Source organism: Rhinoraja longicauda, chromosome 24, assembly GCF_053455715.1.
Source record: "Rhinoraja longicauda isolate Sanriku21f chromosome 24, sRhiLon1.1, whole genome shotgun sequence".
NCBI lineage: Eukaryota > Metazoa > Chordata > Chondrichthyes > Rajiformes > Arhynchobatidae > Rhinoraja > Rhinoraja longicauda.
This window is the reverse complement of record NC_135976.1, coordinates 23,509,777-23,525,800: the sequence shown is the minus strand read 5'-3', so window position 1 is coordinate 23,525,800 and position 16,024 is coordinate 23,509,777.

The window sequence follows — 16,024 nt, the reverse complement described above, 5'->3', positions numbered from 1 at the left end:
AACCATTTCACAAATCTTCATTTGACTAATGGCTTTTATCTGATGTAAGAGTAATACCAAGGAGAAGTAATGATGAAACTTGAAAATTAATGCAGCATTGCTCTTTTTAAGAAAAGGAAATATGTTAGAAATCCCAAATTTCATGTTATGCAGCTGGTAGAGCTCCTGCCTTGCAGTGCCAGAGCCCGGGTTCGTTCCTGACTTCGGGTGCTGTCTGTGTGGGTTCTCCCTATGATAACGGGGTTTCCTTCAGGTGCTCTGGTTTCGTCCCACATCCCAAAGATGTGCAGGTTTGTTGTTAATTTGCCTCTGTATATTGCACCTAATGTGCAGGGAGTGGATGAGAAAGTAGGATAACAGAATTATTGTGTATGTGTGATCAATGGTTGATGTGGACCGAAGGGCCTGTTTGCATGCTGCATCTCTAAACTAAACTAAAGCAAAGTAATATAACTGCTTTAGTTGAGGGATATTCCACCTACCATTGAGAAAGACCTTTGGTGGTAATAGCGATCCTTTTATTCCACACCAATTAAGTTAGACTCCTGCATCCTAGATTTGAAATGACAACCAAAGGAGCACTTGGATTTTGACAAGGTCTATTAAACAAAGCAACAGTACTCTACAAATGAATCGAGTAGTTCACAGCACGATGTAGCACAAATTGATTTAATGGCAAGTAGGTGAAACAATGAGGAATTATTCTGTTCTTTATCAAAGCCACATTTGTGGATTATAATATCACTTCCAAGAGATGCAGTATTACTCTGTACTTAGAGAAAAAACTCCTGAGAACCCTTCATGTTGTAAACTGTTTCCTTGGAGGGAAATTCCATCAAATTGAGAACTGGTGACAGATATACCTTTATACACACCAAATATATCATATTATAATATGGTTTAGAGGAAGCTGTCTACGCCTATGTCTTTACTAGGAATGGGCTATTTTCTAAATAGGGAGATAATCCACAAATCCGAGGTGCTCAGGGACTTGGGAGTGTTGATGCAGGATTCTCAAAAAGTTAACTTGCAAGTCGAATCTGTAGTAAAGAAGGCAAACGCAATGCAAACATTTATTTCAAGCAGACTAGAATACAAAAACAAGGATGCAATGCTGAAGCTCTAAGATGCTGGTCAGGCTGCATTTGGTGTATTGTGAGCAATTTTGGGCCCTATATCCGAGGAAAGATGTGCTGGCATTGGAGAGGGTCCAGAGGAGGATTACTAGAATGATCCGAGGAATGAGTGGTTTAACATATGATGAGCGTTTGATGGCACTGGGCCTCTACTCGCTGGAGTTTAGAAGGATGAGAGGGGACCCCATTGAAATTTACCGACCAGTGAAAGGCCTGGATAGAATGGATGTGGAGAGGATATTTCCACTAAAGGGCGAGTCTAAGACCAGAGGTCATAGCTTCAGAATTAAAGGACATTCCTTTAGGAAGGAGATGAGGAGGAATTTCTTTAGTCAGAGGTTGGTGAATCTGTGGAATTCATAATTTAGAGATACAGCATGGAAACAGCATCTCTGGAGAGAAGGAATGGGTGACTTTTCGGGTCGAGACCCTTCTTCAGACTGGTGACTGAAGTCTGAAGAAGAATCTCGATCCGATCTATCGAAGAGGTCTATAAGAGGTGCTGCCACAGAAAGACAGCCAGCATCATCAACAACCCACACCACCTTGGCCACATTCACTGTAACATCCAAGTTCAAGAACGGCTTTTCCCCAATGTCCATCAGGGTATTGAAAACTACAAGCTCCAAACTACAACTGACTTGGTTGCACTAGGGACTTCAGACTTTGTTTTGTTGTTTGCACTTTTTTTTGTAGTAAATGCTTTGTAATGCTGTTCATTATACTCTCTATTGAGTATGGTGTTCAAGCGTTTACACGCTTGTGGTGCTGCAAGTAAGAATTTATTTGTTCTCTTTTGGTACATATAACAAAGAACTCTTAATTCTTGACTTTCCTTAAATTAACTGATGCTTAATGCAGTATTCTTTACTTGAAGATAAATGCTTATTATTATTAAAAGATTCACTCGATGGAAATTACACCTCACATTGAAGATGAGCTTTCCATTTGGTTGCTTCAGTTCCAGTTATGATTCAGTGCTTTATTTGCATCATTTGAGTAAACTGTTCTTATTTATGCAGTACAAAGCGAATTCGATTAAAATGTTTCTCGTAACAAATTGATTTGTTTGGTTATTACTGCTTCAGATATTGTGAATGTGATTTTTCTGATGATATTAAATTCCTCCTGGATCCAGTTCAGAGGAGTTTTCGGTGAAGTAAACAGACGTTTCCATTAAGGATAAACCCAGCCAACAGAACTTTGATCTCTTCTTAAATGTAGGTAGATTAGAATGCTTGCTATAATAATTTGATTTGCATGACGGAGCTTACTTCATACATTGGAAACATGATTAGCCAACCAAATTTAATTGGACCCAACCAAATAAAATAGGTTATTTCATGATATTGAGATTAACTTTTCTAATTGACACTATTTTGAGTGTTCCCCAAAGAGATTGAAATTAGAATACTTTGTATAGCAAATCAATTCACTTGATGGAAGTTACTTGAGAGAGAGAGCTTTGCTATACTAATATTGCCCCCTGCTGGACTAGTTGTGAACTGATCTACATTGTGAGAATTGCCACATCTACATTGTGAGAAACAGTTTAATGCCCTGGATTTGAGGGATATTACTTAATAATATTTGGAATATGTGTTGCCCTTGGTAGAAAAGATGACATTAGTTCCTGCTGAATTACTGGAACTTTAATATATCCAATTTGGATTGGTGATCAAAGCAACATCTTAGATTTTTTTTTCAAACCAATTTGTTTTCTAAAGTAGATGAATCTGAGGAGCTTGCGCATCTAAAACATACAAAATTAATTCGGGGGCAAATAAATAACATCCACGAATTAGATCTGGTCATCGATCACAGATTACACTTTCACCATGTTGAAATTGATGGTATGTTTTGTTCCACATTTTAAATGTCTTGACCTGAGCAATGTGGTAGATTATGATGAAACTTGTAAAAAGTGTAATATTGCACTTTGTGTAGAAGAAAGAGCGAAAACGCTTTCAAATTATAAATCGCATCATTGTAGAATTCCTTCAGACATTGAGGATAATGTTTGCATTTGGTGATAGTCCCTGTTAAATCATATCAAACAAATTAGACTCTAACATATCTGAAGAAGTCTGAAGAAAATCCTAAGCTGAAATGTTGTTTGTCCATTGCCTCTACTGCATGGCCTGCTGAGTTCCTCCAGCACTTTGATTTTTACTTGAGATTCCAACATCTGCAGTTTTTTGTGTCCACCACAGCAGTTTTGAAAAGTTGATCTAAGATGAATTTTGCATTGTGATAAGCTTTGTCAAACGAAGGACTATTAAGGTGCACAAGAACCAAAGTACCTCACAAACCCACAGATGACAAATTAACTGATTTGATGGAAACCAAGTGACACCTTGACAAAATCCTTTCTGGTTGATGTGTAAGAAGGATGCTGGTTTAAACCGAAGTTAGACACAAAAAGCTGGAGTAACTCAGTGGGACAGGCAACATCTCTGGAAAGAAGGAATGGGTGACGTTTCGGGTCGAGATCCTTCTTCAAATTAGACAATAGACAATTGGTGAGGTATAAGGGAAACAAGAGATATAGAACAAAGATATTGAGGAACAAGATAGACCACTCCACCCGATAAACCTTAGTAGATCATGGGTAAATTTCAGTGCCATTTTAGTAAGCAGATTCTAGACTGGGCATTGTTCACAACTCTCTGCGATTTCTTCGTATATAAAATGTTTGCAAACAGTTATTTTTGATCAACTTCTTGGATAAGTTGACAGTTGACATTTATAACTATTTCTTAAAAGGTTGCTGCTTCGTGATCTTTAAACTTTGGATGTTACTGACTGAATAGTTGCACTAGAGATCCACTCTGTATCAGGCCAATTGATCATATTTAATGAACTGTTCTTTGCTTTCTCTGTTAATTTTAATTTCACCTCCACAAGCTATATCTCTTTTTGTTTTATTTTAAAAAGTCATGGAAGCAGAGATTAGGCATTTGCAAACAATAGAACTCTATTGTATCCATAATATAATTGAAAAGACATTTAACTTTATACTTTGAGCCAAGAACATTTGAATTGGTGAATTGATTAGTTAAAAACCCTTGACAGCCACTGAAATGACCAATGCTCCCTGACATGGTACAGAAGCATGAATCCAATTCAAATGGACACAGTGGTGGAGTAAATCACTGGGTCAGGCAGCATCTCTGGAGAAAAAGGATGGGTGATGTTTCAGGTTGGGACCCTTCTTCAGACAAGTGGGGGAAGGTGAAGAGCTGGTATAAATCAGGATCTGATCTTTACATTGGTTAGCTGATATGCGAAACAGTGCAACCCTGTATATCTCGCACACAAAATGATGTAAATCTTACCATGAATAACAGAAATAAAAAGTGTTATCCTTGTTTATGAAGTTCATTTTTGAATGATTTAAACTTGAGGGGGTTGGTGCAATGTACTGCTAACCCACAAATGTGTTGTTACGAGATATTCATATTTGAATAATCCATAAATCACAAAAAAACAAGAAGGTGCCTATGTTATTTGACCAACTTATCAGTTGAATTTAAATATGAAATTTTTACAGGTTGTAGGTTAGTGGGTAAGATCGTGTTAATGCATGTAACTCATTTTTCACAAAAGTGAAGGTTAGCACTATATTGCACCGACCCCCTCAATTATATGTTAAATTCAAAATTAAACTATGGCAGCAATGTACATTATTCATGTCTAAAGCTAGCAGTTCTGTATTAGAGTAGGTCTGTATGCATTACATTTTATTACACTAGTATAGAATGAAAAAATATCTTGACATGTGTTCATAGTTATTTTATTCACAATATTAGGATTTCTGGAAATAAGTTTGATGTCACTGATTGCGAATGTGTGTGGGTAGGTCATAATGAAATGTATGTGAGAGAAAAGTGATCATGATAGGGAGAACCATGTGCTGAGAAGTGTGAGCATGATAGAGAGAGAGAGGGAATGCCGGGGCTACCTGAAGTGAGAGAATTCAAAACTCATACCACTGCCCAAGCGAAATATGAGATACTGTTCCTCCAATTTGTGTTTAGCCTCTGATAATGGAGGAGACCGAGGACAGAAAGGCTGTGTAGGAATGGGAAGGAGAATTAAAGTGTCCAGTAACCGTGTGATCAGGTGGTTCAGTCGGGCTGAGCGAAGGTGTTCCGCGAAACAATCGCCCAGTCTGCGTTGGTCTTGCCGATGTAAAAGAGTCCACATCTTGAACAATGGATAGTGTAGAGGAGGTTGGAGGAGGTGCAAGTGAATCTCTGCCTAACCTGAAAGGACTGTCCTGGTCCCCGGACAGAGTCGAGGGAGGCGGTATAGCGACAGGTGTACTGTCGGAGTCCCTGGACAGTTGGGAGAGGACTTATAGCGACAGGTGCACTGTCGGAATCCCTGGACAGGGTAAAGGGAGGAGGTATAACGACAGGTGTACTGTCGGGATCCCTGGACAGAGTCACTGTTGGGGTCCCTGGACAGAGTCATCCGAGATGTCCTCATTGTTTAGGGAACAGGGGTTCCCATCTCCCATCATAGATGAGGCCCCCACTTGTGTCTCCTCGGTACCCCGCAGCTCCGCCCTTGCTCCCCCACCCCCTAGTTGCAACCGAGACAGATTGCTCCTAATCCTTACCATCCATCCCATCAGCTGTTGCATACAATATACAATCCTCCAAAATTTCCGCCATCTCCAACGGGATCCCACCACTAGCCACATTTTTCCATCTCCACCCCTTTCCGGCTTCCGTTCCCTTCGCAGAGACCGTTCCCTCCGCAATTCCCTGGTTAACTCATTCCTTCCCACCCTAACCACCCCCTCCTCAAGTACCTTCTCCTGCAACCGCGGAAGATGCAACACCTGTTGCAATACCTCCTCCCTCGACTTTTTCCAAGGACCCCGACAGACTTTTCAGGTTAGGCAGAGGTTCACTTCCACCTCCTCCAACCTCAAAGAGTCCTAGGAAAACAGTGTGGAAACAGGTCCTTCAGCCCAACTCGCCCACACCGGCCAACAATGTCCCAGCTACACTCGTCCCACTTGCCTGCGTTTGGTCCATATCCCTTCAAACCATGCCACTGTCTAATTGTTTCTTAAATGATGGGATAGTCCCAGCCTCAACTACCTCCTCTGGCAACTTGTTCCATACACCCACCATTCTTTGTGTGAAAAAGTTATCCCTCGGATTCGTATTAAATCTTTTCCCCTTCACTTTGAACTGATGTCCTCTGGTTCTCGACACCCCTATTCTGGGCAAAAGATTGTACATCTACCCAATCTATTCCACTCATAACCTCGTATACCTCTATAACATCTCTCCTCATCCTCCTGTGCTCCATGGAATTGAGACACAGCCTACTCAATGTTTACACCCTCTAGAATGGGCAACATCGTCGTAAATCTTTTCTGAATCCTTTGAAGCTTGACAATATTTTTCCTATAACATGGTGCCCAGAACTGAACACAATATTATAAATGCGATCTCACCAACGTCTTATACAACTGCAACATGACCTCCCAACTTCTATACTCAATACTCTGAATGATGAAGGCCAAAGTGCCAAAAACGTTTTTGACCACCTTAAATACCTGCGACTCGACCTTCAAGGAACCATGCCCCATATACTCCTAGAACCCTCTGCTCTAAAACAATACCCAGGGGCCTGTGTAAGTCCTGCCCTTGTTCTAGCAACACCTCACACTTTTCTGTATTACATTCCATCAACCATTCCTCTGCCCACCTGTCCATTCTATCCAGATCCTGCTGCAATCTTTCAGAACCATCTGCATTATCTGCAAAACCACTAACTTTTGTATCATCTGCTAATCTTGCTTTGTATGTTCTCATCCAAATCATTGATGTAGATGACAAACAGTAACAGGCCCAGCACTGAACCCTGAGGCACACCATTAGTCACAGGCCTCCAGTCTGAGGAGCAACCTTCCACCACCACCATTTTTTCATATGAAGAAAGACTGGATAGACGCGGCTTGTACTCGCTGGAATTTAGAAGATTGAGGGGGGGGATCTTATAGAAACTTACAAAATTCTTAAGGGGTTGGACAGGCTAGATGCAGGAAGATTGTTCCCGATGTTGGGGAAGTCCAGAACAGTTTAAGGATAAGGGGGAAGTCTTTTAGGACCGAGGTGAGAACGTTTTTTTTTTCACACAGAGAGTGGTGAATCTGTGGAATTCTCTGCCACAGAAGATAGTTGAGGCCAGTTCATTGGCTATATTTAAGAGGGAGTTAGATGTGGCCCTTGTGGCTAAAGGGATCGGGGGTATGGAGAGAAGGCAGGTACGGGATACTGAGTTGGATGATCAGCCATGATCATATTGAATGGCAGTGCAGGCTCGAAGGGCCGAATGGCCTACTCCTGCACCCATTTTCTATGTTTCTATGTTTCTATCACCCTTTGCTTCCTTCCATGGAGCCAATTTCCTGTCTACTGAATCCGTTGTTCAAGATGTGGACTCTTGTACTTCGGCGAGTCCAAACACAGACTGGGCGATTGTTTGGCGGAACACCTTCGCTCAGCCCGCCTGAACCAACCTGAACTCCCGGTTGCCGAACACTTTATTTTTCCTTCCCATTCCTACACAGACCCCTTTCTGGCCTCGGTCTCCTCCATGGTCAGAGTGAGGCTAAATGCAAATTGGAAGAACAGCATCTCACTTGGACAGCTTGCATGTGATTTTTCTCACTTCAGGAAGCCCTGGCATTCCCCCTCTCTCTATCCCTCCCCCACCCAAGTTGCACTAGCTTCTCATTTTCACCCTACCAACAGCTTAAAATGGCCGTTTTCCTTCATCACGTTACTTTTTTGCATATCTTTCATTCATTTTTCTTTATCTCTCCACATCACCGTCTATATCTCTTGTTTCCCTTATCCCTAACCAGTCTGAAGAAGGGTCTCAACCCGAAACATCACCCATTCCTTCTTTCCAGAGATGCTGCCTGTCCCGCTGTGTGACTCTAGCTTTTTGTGTCTATCCTTTCTGGTTGATGGTATTCTATGTTTTATTTATGGCTAAAACTATGCAGCAATAATGTTGTGGGAGAACATTGCTAGTTATCAGGGAAAAATATCAATTGTTCCCTTGAAGCAATATAGCATCTCCACTGTCTTCTGGGAGCAATGACACTGAAAGTGGAAAAAGAGCACTAAAGGTAGTCTTGAGAACCTCAAGGTCATGAACTAGGGGGTGAGGTTTTGGGGCTGGACCTTTCTTCAGACTGATTGTAGTAGGAGGTGAGGGGGAAAAAAGTGGAAGCGAAAAGAGGCAGGACAAATCACAGCCGCCACAGATGACCTTAGGCAAGGGGGTTCCTCGATAGACTGATTGTTGAACAAATGCTGGAGATAGAAAAAGGTGGAAGCTACCTAAAATTGGAGAATTCAATGTTCATTCCATTGGATTGGAAGCTACCCAATCGGTATGAGGTGCCATTCCTCCAGTTTGCATGTTGCCTCACTCTGGCAATGGAGGAAGTCCGGGACAGAAAGCTCAGTATGGGAACGGAAAGGGAGTTAAAGCGGTTAGCAACCGGAAAATCCAGTCGGGTTTGGTGAACCGAGCAAGTGTTCGGCTAATCAGTTACCGAGTCTTTGACGAGTCCACATCGGGAACACCATATGCATGTAAATCCCTGTCCCACCTGGATGGAGTCGAGGGACCCTGGTAGATGCTCGGGTCCCTGGATGGAGTCGATGGACGAGGTAGAAGGACAGGTGTTGCATTTTCTATGGTTGCAGGGGACAGTATCTGAGGAGGGGGTGGTTCAGGTGGGAAGGAATGAGTGTCAAACGGAGCAGTCTCTGCAGAAGGCAGAAAGGGGTGGAGTTCGGATGATGTGATTTGTGCTGAGATCGCAGTGGAGGTGATGAAAATCAGTTGTTTAGTTCAATTTAGAAATAAAGCATGGAAAATGACCCTTCGGCCCACCGTTTGGGTCGACCAACGATCACCTATACACTAGTTCTATCCTACGTGCAAGGAACAATTTACAGAAGCCAATTAACCGACAAACCCGCGTGGCTTGGAATGTGGGAGGAAACCGGAGCAACCGGATAAAACCCATGAGGTCACAGGGAGAACGTACAAACTCCATACAGTCAGCACGCATAGTCAGGATGCGAATCTGGGTCTCTGGCACTGTAAGGCAGCAGCTCTACCACTAAACCACTTATTTGCACAGAGAAAAACTCTGTGATTCTTACCCTGTCTCAGTTATTTAGCTGCAGTCAACAGAGGCTGTTGGAGTTAATCTAGTGTGTGTTTGGGGATGCAGTGGGAAGGTGTTTACAAAATCATGAATTACGTCTCTCATCTGGGAGTGGGCCTCATTGAGACAAGTATTTTACTGGATCATGCTTAAGAGCATCTTGATTTTGGTCTTGTTCAATTCGTTGAGATGTCACACCAGAGATATGGTTAATATAAGGCGTGTCTGATGGCATGTTTTTTTTAATTTCAAAATTAAACTTTATTCTGAAGAGAACCGAGAAAATTTCCTCATACATTTTCAGTATCGATACATACAATAGTGCAATAGACGTCTTCGCATCTGTCTTAAACAAAACCGCCTTGGTACTCATGTGGCCCCCTCCGGTGATAACCCTCTCCTTGTTTGAGGGGTGGAATCGAAATCAGCGGGAGGTTGGCTGGACGCTTGTGTTGAATCAAAATGGCGGTCTGACATAGTGTTAGTTAATTCAACCAACGTTGTGTGTGTTCGTGGTGGTATTTAACGTCGGGAATTGAGGGGTGGCAGTGTGATTAACAGAGTGCTCGATCCAGGGGCTGTCTGACGGGTGTCCGGGTCGATCAGTCACACAATGATAAAAGTTAGCTCATTGATCATTTCTTTGTGATGACGGTTGATTGAGGACGAGTGCGACGTGCGGATGATCATGGCGATGTCTAAGTGGTTGTCTGCTGATTGAGGTGCAGAACCTCCGGGTGGGTGGGTTGATCGGAGGGGTGTTTAATCAAGTGTTGCCTAACTGTCGACCGCAGGATATTTGGGTCGTAGTGGCGTGGAACATGTCATTTAATGTATTGTTTTTTAAAATTATATATTGATTGTGTTTCCGTTGATATTCTTATAAAAACAATAGCAAGTTAAAAAAAATCGATGTTTCCTTCCCAGTGGATATGACAATTAAACAATCTTGGGTTTTAATGTGTCTGACCCCGAACTTTGTTGGAAACGTCACCCATTCCTTCTCTCCAGAGATGCTGCCTGTCCCGCTGAGTTACTCCAGCTCTTTGTGAGTTTGGTTTAGGAAGCAGTCCCGTCAGATTCTAAATGTAATTTCTGGGCGTGTCATATTGCCGGGAATTTTATTGTCAGTGTATCCCAGTTATCTGCCACATTCCCAGATTAAACACTCCCGTTATCAGACTGAATTAAAAAAAAGATGATCAAACAAGACTGGTGATGAATGGTGCTGCGCAGCAGGAGGGATGTTTCGTGTAGGGCGCCGTCTGATCGTGAGTGTGGTTAATGTGTTGAGTCTGTGCAGCAAAGGTAATAGAGCGGCAAAAATACTATCTTTGCTGTGCAGTGATGTTGTATTTAAACTAGGTCTGAGCGTTGGTGTTTCACGAAGGGACGTACGTGCCTGGTTGGAGTTTGGGGGAGAGGTGGGTGAGATCGAAGGGAGTGTCAGTCCATGGGAGTTTTTAGCGGCTGTCTGATAGTGGGCGTGTTTAACCAAGAGCGGTGTCTGTCCGGTCTTGACTAATGGCGTTGACGCTAGCAGATGGCTTGTCCTCGATTGTGTCTGTCAATGGGTTGCCTGGATGTGGACGTGGTCTTACCACGTGTGCATTTAATGGAGGGTGTGCGCCTCGGGGAGTTTAACCTCGGGCAGTCTGACCATGTGCACGTTCACCAGATGTTCCTTTGATAAGATCATAAGTGATAGGAAAGAATTAGGCCATTCGGCCCATCAAGGCTACACCGCCATTCAATCATGGCTGATCTATCCCACCTCACTCCGTTCTCCTGCCTTCTCCCCATAACCTCTGACACCCATAACTCAGCGGGAACGTTGCCAGTTCTAGCACCTAGACAACTCTACCCTCCATATATCGAAAGGTAATAAAAATAGATGCTGGAAAACTGAGGTAAAAACAGAAAATACTGGACACATTCAGCAGATCAAGCAGAATTAATGGGAGACGTATAGGAGTTTCTTTCTTCTGCCTCTTGTGTTCAAAACTGCATCTCACAGACTGGTACTGGACATAACTTAAAGGTTATAAGATAGATCTTCGCAATGAATTATTTAAAATGCTAGACTGGAAGAATTACCAGGTTGCACGTTAGTGAAGAACCAAGTCACCTGACAGATCTGGTGTAGTGTTATTAAACAGTCCTAATAGACAATAGGTGCAGGAGGAGGCCATTCGGCCCTTTGAGCCAGCACCACCATTCAATGTGATCATGGCTGATCATTCTCAATCAGTACCCCTTTCCTGCCTTCTCCCCATATCCCCTGACTCCGCTATCTTGAAGAAACATAGAAAATAGGTGCAGGAGTAGGCCATTCGGCCCTTCGAACCTGCACCGCCATTCAATATGATCATGGCTGATCATCCAACTCAGTATCCTGTACCTGCCTTCTCTCCATACCCCCTGATCCCTTTAGCCACAAGGGCCACATCTAACTCCCTCTTAAATATAGCCAATGAACTGGCCTCAACTACCCTCTGTGGCAGAGAATTCCACAGATTCACCACTCTGTGTGAAAAAAAAGTTCTTATCTCGGTCCTAAAAGACTTCCCCCTTATCCTTAAACTGTGACCCCTTGTTCTGGACTTCCCCAACATCGGGAACAATCATCCTGCATCTAGCCTGTCCAACCCCTTAAGAATTTTGTAAGTTCCTATAAGATCCCCCCTCAATCTTCTAAATCCCAGCGAGTACAAGCCGAGTCTATCCAGTCTTTCTTCAAATGAAAGTCCTGCCATCCCAGGAATCAATCTGGTGAACCTCCTCTGTACTCCCTCTATGGCAAGAATGTCTTTCCTCAGATTAGGAGACCAAAACTGTACACAAGCTCTATCTTGAATGCATTCAGAGAATTGGCCTCCACTGCCTTCTGAGGCAGAGAATTCCACAGATTCACAACTGTCTGACTGAAAATGTTTTTCCCCATCTCAGTTCTAAATGGCCTACCCCTTATTCTTAAACGGTGGCCCCTTGTTCTAGACCCCCCCCCAACATTGGGAACATGTTTCCTGCCTCTAACGTGTCCAACCCCTTAATAATCTTATACGTTTCGATAAGATCTCCTCTCATCCTTCTAAGAATCCTCGGAAGAAGGCTCTTTACATTATACTTCCAGATGAATTTCATCCTGTGAATTCTGGAGACATGAAGACTCGGAACCCACCTTTGTATGGATGGCAAGTAGCTTCCATTCTACTACTTGGATCTTCCTGTGAAATGGCGGAATGCTGCAGTGGAAGTTTAACTAGCTGACAAAGCAGATTGGGGTTTCTCAGTTAAAATGGGATTCAATGGTTCTTTATTGTCACATATGCACAGCACAGTGAAATACTTTTGCACAACCCACAAATGCACACTCGCAATATTCTGGTGCTGTTTAAAATGAAAACAAAAAAATACAAAATGTTCAAAGTCCGGTTCACATGTTGGAAGTACTGGAGTGCCCCCGATCCAGGTAAGCCCTCGGCTTCTGCATGCCCGCAATCCGATGACCCTCTCCTAGCCTGACCGCCTCTGTGTCCGGGGGAGCCTCCTGCAGCTGACCTTGAAGGTGCTGGAGGCAATACCCCAGTACCTCTCCTGCTCACCTACTCCTTGCGTCCGTCGTCGCCAGTGGTTCCCTCAACTCTCCAGTCTTCGGGGTTTTCTGAGCTCCCCCCTGCAGGGAGTATCCTGTCGGGACCTTCTCTGCAGCGACAAACCAGGCCTGCCGCCACACATGGCCATGGGCAGCCTACCGGGTCTTTGTTCTTGCAGGTCGTGGGGTCTGTCCTTGTTTTCGGCAGCCGGGTCTTGGTTCTTGTCGGCTGCCCATTCATCCTTGCTCTCAGTGGGCTGTCGGATGTTCTCGTTGGACGCCGGGTCTCCTCTTCCATGGCTCCCTGCTGGCTGCCGGGTCTGCTCTTGTACGGCGCTTCGGTGCTCCCTGGGTCTGTGTGGTGTGCAATCTGCCTTTCTGCTTATCTTTTAGGTGGGGATCGGGGAGCAGGAACTTGCAGGTCAGTTGACACTGACTCAGTACTCTAAGTGTGGTATCACTGATGTTTTACAACAGCTACTTTGTGAAGTCCCAACATTTGTACATAATACATTCTCAAAGGTCAAAGGCCTTCTTCACCACACTGTTTTTGACACCACTTTCAGGGAACCAAGCACCTATACCACAGAAAGAACACAAAGTACTGGAGTAACCATCCCTGGAGAGCATGACCTATCTTTGTTCTCCAAAGATGCTCCCTGATCTGTTGAGTTTCCCTAGCACTTTGTTTCCTTTTGTGTATTACCCAGCATCTGCAGTTCTTTGTTTTCACCTATACCCCAGATATCTGTCTCCAGAGCTCTACCATTTAGGACAAGTCCTGTCCTGGTTTGACATACCAAAGTGAAACACCTCACACCTGTCAAAGTTAAATTTCATTGCCATTCCTTGGCCTACCTTCCCAACTGATCTAGATCCTGTTGTAAACTTAGGTAGCATTCTTTACTGTTCTCTATACCACCAATTTGGTGTAATCTGCCCAATTTACTAAAAATCTTAACTACAATGTTAACTACATCATCATCCAAATTGTTAATGTAGATAACAAATAATAATGGACCCAACACCAACTGTGCACTCACTTGGTCACAGGCTTCAAATCAGAAAAATAACCTTCCACATCTACCCTTTGACTCCTCCTCCAAACCAATTTTGAATCTAGTTGACTAGCTCACCTTCGACTCCAAGTGGTCTAACCTGCAGACTAGGCTACCATGTGGGGCTTTGTCAAAGGCATTGCTAAAGTCCATATAGACAACGTCCACAGCCCTGCATTCATCAATCGTTTTGGTGACCTCCTCAAAAAACTCTTATCAGATTTGTGAGACACTATTTCCAACTCACATAACCATGCTGACTATCCTTAATCAGTCCATACCTATCCAAATGTTGATAGATCCTGTCCCTAAAAATTCCCTCCGCAACTTTCTCGCAGCTGATGTTGGTCTCAGCGATTTGTAGTTCCCTGGCTTGTCCTTGCTACCTTTCTTAAAGAACGGGTCAACATTAGCCACCTTCCAGTCTTCTGGATCTTCACCTAGGGCTAAAGATAATGCAAATATCTTTGGATGAGCCTCCACAATTTCCTCCCTAGCTACCATAGGGTCTGAGGATGCACTTGATCAGGTGGGGATTTATCCACCTTAATGTGTTTTAAAACTGCCAATACCTCCTCTTTGGTAATTTGTATCAGATTAAAGACATGCTTCAGTTCCTTAGCTTCCATGATGTTCTCAGTAAAAGATTGAAGAGAAGTATTCACAGCACTAGAGAGCCGGGTTCAATTCTGACTTCAAGTGCTGTCTGTGTGGACTTTCAACATTCTCCATACAACTACATGGGTTTCCTCTGGGTGCTCTGGTTTCCTCCCACATCCCAAAGACGTATGAGTTTGCAGGTTAATTGGGTGCGGTAAATTGCCTTCATGTGTAGAGAATGGATGCGAATGTGGAGTAACATTGAACAGGTGATCGATAATTGTTGTGGATTTGGTTGGCTATTTTCCTGTTGTATCTTTTGATCAATTTAATCAATCAAATTTAAATCTCTCCTATCTCTTGTTGCTATACACAAAGATGCCATGCTGATCTTTAAGGGGACCTATTTTTTCCCTTTTACTCACAATATACCTGTAAAATCTCTTTGGATTTTACTTTACTTTGGCTGCAAACTCCATTTCATGTTCTCTTTTTGCCCTTTTGATTGCCTTCTTTAATTCTTATTCTGTACACTTCTTATTCTCACAAAGTCGCATGATCCTGACTGCCATTTATCTGACGTATACCTCCAATTTCCTGTCCAGAGCCTCAAAATCTCTCCTCAACTAGGGTTCCCTTTACTTACCAGCTTTGCTCTTCATCCTAACAGGAACATTTCACCCCTGCAATCTTGCTATCTTACTTTCCTGGAGACATTAAATTCCATCCAAGCTCTTTAGATTATCGGAGACCCAGTCAAGATTAGGAAAGTTGAAATCTCCCACTAATACTACCCTATTATTTTTACAACTATCTGCAATCTCCCTGCACATCTGCTCCACCAATTCACCCTGGTAAGTCTATAATACAGTCCCATCAAAGTGACCATTCCCTTCCCGTTTCTAAGTTCTACCATAAAGACCAATAAAGTTGTCTTCAGTAGGCAAACCATTCTACTGCTTGCATTTTCATTGTTTAGTTTGTGTTCAGACTTACAAAATAGAAATAGCTCTTTGGGCCACTGAGTCCATGCTGACCACTATGTCTCAGTGAATGTCTACGGCATTGCCTTTTCTATCTCTTTCCTAGAAACCTGAAAATCTTCTCTTTGGCTTCTTAGTGATGCTCTTGGTGGCTACATTGGTTTCATCATTTGATTGCTCCGTCAATTGCGAGGCATGTTATCAGAGAGTACTTTAAATATCTAAAATGTTTCTATTGACAATTCTTGACAAGAAGCTGCTTAAAGGCAAACCTATGCAACAAACTTTTCCCAGTCTAGACAGAGTAAAGCTGCCAGAAATACCAGGAGCAGAGGATCCTTGCACATCAACTACATGGACGATGACACGTTGGCCTGGCTTGCCTCAACGGAGCTGCAGGTCTAAAAGACATAAGAACTACATGCTTCCGT